Here is a 5,694-nt window from a genome sequence, read left to right as displayed (position 1 = left end):
TTTATAGATTTCTTTTTTTAATTGACCCAATAAGCTCCCCCTAAAAAGTAGCTAACTTTTCTTGTCAATCTTCATCGACAGCTTCGCTTCAGCATTAATCTTCAAATTCTTCACAGCTTCAAGATGAACTTGATGAATCTTTAATGAAAGACTTCATATTGAGTGGTTGGGCTTTTCTTCAGAATTTGGCTTTGGACGCACATCGGGTGAGGAGGCTTGATGTACTGATTCTTGAAAGATAGCGCTTTCAGCTTGAGAATCTTCAGAGAGAACATCAGAGAAAACAAATCTTATGGATCACTTCAGCATGTTCAAGATAGCAGCAGACTGATTGAGGAGGCTTCAATGCAATCTATCACATAATCTTCAAGTCAGCTTGACCTTTCTTCTGGGGTTGAAGGATTGAATGTCGAAAGAATAATCTTCATTTCTTGCTCCTTCGAATGAGAATTCTTCGATGATCACAGACGAAGCCTTGGCTCAAAAATCTTCGACACAAACTCCATGAGTTTCATCTTCATCTGAATTCACTATTCAAGACAAAAACAAAAGTAAAAGAAAAATTTAGCACACAATATTTTTTGGATTTTTTTTATAATTTCTGAAAAAGAAATAATACAGAAATAACACTATTTTTTTTATTTTCTGATTTTTGTTTGGTTTTTAAAATTTTTAATTCTCCCCTAATATTTAAATTAGAAGAAAACTATGAACAAATTTTAAAAAAGTAAAATGATATCTTACTTTAAGAATGATTTGGGATCAAAGTATTTTAGACAGCCTTAATCCACTTATCGGTACCTTCTATCTTCACGTCTTTGTCTGGTCGATCGCCGGTATTGTTGTCCACTTACACACGAAAAATTGAGACAAAATTAGGACATACTATTAGTTATAAGAAAAAGTGATCCTAAGTTCCTAGAAAATATTTCTTAAGGACCATTTAGCTGACGACGACCAGAGATATTGTTGTCCACCTAAATTGAGCAGCGAGATCTATAGACAATCTTTGAGTGTTCAATTTTAATTGTACTGGAACATGTTTCCCGCTTCCTGATATGCCCCAGTAATCAAGGACTTCCAGAGTACTCCTTACATCGGATGAGCAGACAATCATTAAGCGATAAGATTTAGATTATTATCAACTATAGTTTTTTAGAGGGATTAAGAAGTAGAAGGTTGCATATGCTGTGTACCAGGTCGGATTGTTAATCACACAAAGGAGACAACATATGGCTAACAGATAAGAAAATTTTCATAGATATAATATGCAGAGAAATGGATTTACATATGTTGTAGTCCAGGACGGATCTCTTCCAATCACGTAAAGGAGGCAACATACGACTAACAGACAGATAAAGAGAGAGAACAACTTTCTACAGACCTAATTCATCGGAATTTACCAGTCGCCCCATCAATACCGGAATTAAGGACAGAATCCGCACATCGAGGAAAAGTTAATCCACGGTTCCAGATACGGGTTCATTTAATGTGACAAGTAGATTCCCATATATATCTCCCTGCTCAACCTATCCAAACGTCGTATTGTCAGGCTAAACGGATCTAACTAGGTCAAGATTTGTCAAGTCTATAAATTTCCTAAGTTCAACTTTGCCTAGTCATGTCCATTTAGAATCTTTCGTGCCTACCGACGCATCAACCCCAGAGCATAGACCCTTCAACTTTGGGTACGTTACGCAGACTCAGATTGCCTGGTATCACTTTATAATATCACTTCCCAGTCCTTCATCAATAAGCAAAACTTTATGCAACATTTCCTTTTGATTTTTTTGAATTTTTAATGTTTTTGGATTATTTTAAAATTTTAAAATTTTTGTTTTGTTTTTATTTCTCCCCCTAAATTTGTGCATATGAGAGAAACGAAAGTAAATGCACAAATTTAAACTATCCTAAAACAAAAATTAGTCTTTAAAGCAAATCAGCTTAAGAAAAACTCAGGAGTATAGAGAAGAAAACTTAAACCGTAAGTCACCGATTGAATTTGCATCCAGAAGGTCTGAGAACAGCACGCATAAAAGCAGAACAAATCCGAGAATTCTTCATGTCATTAAGCACTAACCCCGTTTGTGATCTATTCCTTTCCCGCAAAGGACACATTCTCCCAAACAATGTTCTGAGTGTTGTACAATTGAGAGATGTCTCCTTTCATGTGCCAGGAACAGCCACTACCAACAAACCGAAGTCTGATGATATGCCTCCATAACTACTCTGACACAGAGTGGAATCAGTTGGTCTTTGGAACCCAGTGCAATTTGAAACTGGGTCGACCTTTGTCATCCTTGCACGATACTCTCTCCCATGACATATCTTGTTTATCACAAACAGAAGATGAAGAAATATTAGAGTCATTAGTTGATTTGGGAGAGTGAGCCTTTGGAACCCATTTTTTAGTTGGGTTTAACCCATTTCTTTTTCGATCTGATGGGTGGCTCAGTACTTGCTTTGGAACTTGATGTCGGCCGTTGAGATGACTTTGATTTTGGCTTCACGGGAGCATCTCTTGGATTGGACCTCTTGGCCGACATTCCTTTATTGCCCTTGGGATTTGGATTCTTGGCCTTTTGGGTTTGATTCTTGGCCTTCTGCGCGTTCCAGTCATCATGGTCTGAACGTGACCTTGAGGGGTTTCTTTTGAAGTAGCTCCCTCTTGGCGCGTTTTACCATCCTTGTGCGTAGTAGGGAACGTATGAGTGATTTAAATAGTTTCAGGCAATGTGACCAGGTGTTCCACAGTGAAAACAAGTCTTTTTCTTCACTGGGAAGATGTTTCTTCCTGCCCCTGGTGGCGTGTCTTTGCCTTGTTTCTTATTGTTCCCACAAGCACAATTGCAGGAGGCACTCTGTTTCACTGGAATTGGTGGCCTATATTTCTCAACAGCAGGTTGATCAGAAGCAGTTGAGTTTGAAGCAACAGATTCAGAGCTCAAGGAGATGTTGGTTTTTTCAGTGGTGTTCTCCTTGTTCTCATCTTCTGCTACTTTACCTGCATATGAAGTAGATGTGCTAGAAACAGGAACATCAATATTTTCAAACAAATAATAAAATATGTCAAAAAAATTTAACTCAACATGATCTGATGCAAAAGCATCAAAGGCATCACAAGATGTATCATCAACTTTAACATCAGAAACAGAAGGTTGTTCATTGGAAACAGAAACTTCAGGTTCAGGCTCAATTTTGTTATCAGAAATAGATCCTTCAACTTTGTGCTTTGATTGATCTAAGGATTGATCAGCAGGAGAAGTACAAATGTTAGTACTTTCAACATTAATAAATCCGCCTGAAACGAAACCAGACGGCTTGCCATAAACCATAAATGGTTCGTTGGCAATCTCATCCTTGGATAGGGGTTGATACTGATATGTATGATTATAAAGAGGAGGTACACTATCATATCCTAAACCCTTTGACTGATTTCGTTTGAACTGCATGCAGTGATCAATCATGTTGGCAACTACCTCGCTTGATCCATCAAATTTTCTAAAATCAAAATTTGTGGTTTCAAATTGTCTTTTTAATGTATCAAGATCGGTAATTAACTCATCATTTTGCCTCTTAACCTAATCATACAGTTCACATTTTTCATTGTATTCTGACTGAATTCTTCTAAAATCCTTTATTATAGTTTCTAATTCAGCCTTCAGGGGTTTCTGACCTTTTGCTAAGTTGATATCCTTCATATCTCAGGTCCTCAACTTCTGTTTTTAATAAATCAATTTGGCCCCGAAGAAATTTAATCGTAGTTTCACAAGATTGAGAACATGAAACTTTATTGATTGGAACGTTTGAAGAACTCATTGTTTGTTTTTTTATATTTTTTGAAAAAAGAAACAAAACAGAAATAACACTATTTTTTTTATTTTCTAATTTTTGTTTGGATTTTAAAATTTTTAATTCTCTCCTAATATTTAAATTAGAAGAAAACTATGAAAAAATTTAACAAAAATAAAATGATATCTAACTTTAAGAATGATTTGGGATCAAAGTTTTTAGACAACCTTAATCCACTTGTCGGTACCTTCTATCTTCATGTCTTTGTCTGGTCGATCGCCGGTATTGTTGTCCACTTAAACACGAAAAATTGTGACAAAATTAGGACATACTATTAGTTATAAGACAAAATGATCCTAAGTTCCTAGAAAATATTTCTTAAGGACCATTTAGCTGACGACGACCAGGGATATTGTTGTCCACCTAAATTGAGCAACGAGATCTATAGACAATCTTTGAGTGTTCAATTTTAATTGTACTGGAACATGTTTCCCGCTTCTTGATATGCCCCAGTAATCAAGGACTTCCAGAGTACTCCTTACATCGGGTGAGTAGACAATCATTAAGAGAGAAGATAGATTTAGATTATTATCAACTATAGGTTTTTAGAGGGATTGAGAAGTAGAAGGTTGCATATGCTGTGTACCAGGTTGGATTGTTAATCACACAAAGGACACAGCATATGGCTAACAGATAAGAAGAATTTCATAGGTAGAATATGCAGAGAAATGGATTTGCATGTGTTGCAGTCCAGGTCGGATCTCTTACAATCACGTAAAGGAGGCAACATATGACTAACAGACAAATAGAGAGAGAAAACAATTTTCTACAGACCTAATTCATCGGGATTTACTAGTCGCCCCATCAATACCGGAATTAAGGACATAATCCGCACATCAAGGAAAAGGTATTCCACGGTTCCAGATACGGGTTCATTTAATGTGACGAGTAGATTCCCATATATATCTCCCTGCTAAACCTATCCAAGCATCGTATTGTCAGGCTAAACAGATCTAGTTTGGTCAAGATTTGTCAAGTCTATAAATTTTCTAAGTTCAACTCTGCCTAGTCATGTGCATTTAGAATCTTTCGTGCCTACCGACGCATCAGCCCCAGAGCATAGACCCTTCAAATTTGGGTATGTTACGCAGACTCAGATTACCTGTTATCACTTGATAATATGACTTCCCAGTCCTTCATCAACAAGCAAAACTTTATGCAACATTTAGAAATGTTAGTACCTTCAACATTAATAAATCCGCCTGAAACGAAACCAGACGGCTTGCTATAAACCATAAATGGTTCGTTGGCAATCTCATCCTTGGATAGGGGTTGATACTTATATGTATGATTATAAGGAGGAGGTACACTACCGTATCCTAAACCCTTTGACTAATTTCGTTTGAACTGCATGTAGTGATCAATCATGTTGGCAACTACCTCGCTTGATCCATCAAATTTTCTAAAATCAAAATTTGCGGTTTCAAATTATCTTTTTAATGTATCAAGCTCGGTAATTAACTCATCATTTTGTCTCTTAACATAATCATACAGTTCACATTTTTCACTGTAATTGACTGAATTCTTCTAGAATCCTTTATGTTTGTTTCTAATTCAGCCTTCAAGGGTTTCTGTCCTTTCCAAAGTTGATATCCTTCATATCTCAGGTCCTCAACTTCTCTTTTTAATAAATCAATTTGGTCCCGAAGAAATTTAATCGTAGTTTCACAAGATTGAGAACATGATACTTTATTGACTGGAACGTTTGAAGAACTCATTGTTTTTTTTAAATGCCCTTTGACTAAAAGCTCAAAAGTCAACCTCAAAAGTCAAATTTAAAAAGTCAAACTTAAAAGTCAAACTTAAAAGCTCAATCTGAAAATTTAAAAGTCAAACAAGAAA

The sequence above is a fragment of the Lactuca sativa genome, chromosome 9, assembly GCF_002870075.4.
Source record: "Lactuca sativa cultivar Salinas chromosome 9, Lsat_Salinas_v11, whole genome shotgun sequence".
In the NCBI taxonomy this organism is placed as follows: domain Eukaryota; kingdom Viridiplantae; phylum Streptophyta; class Magnoliopsida; order Asterales; family Asteraceae; genus Lactuca; species Lactuca sativa.
This window is presented reverse-complemented; position numbering follows the sequence as displayed.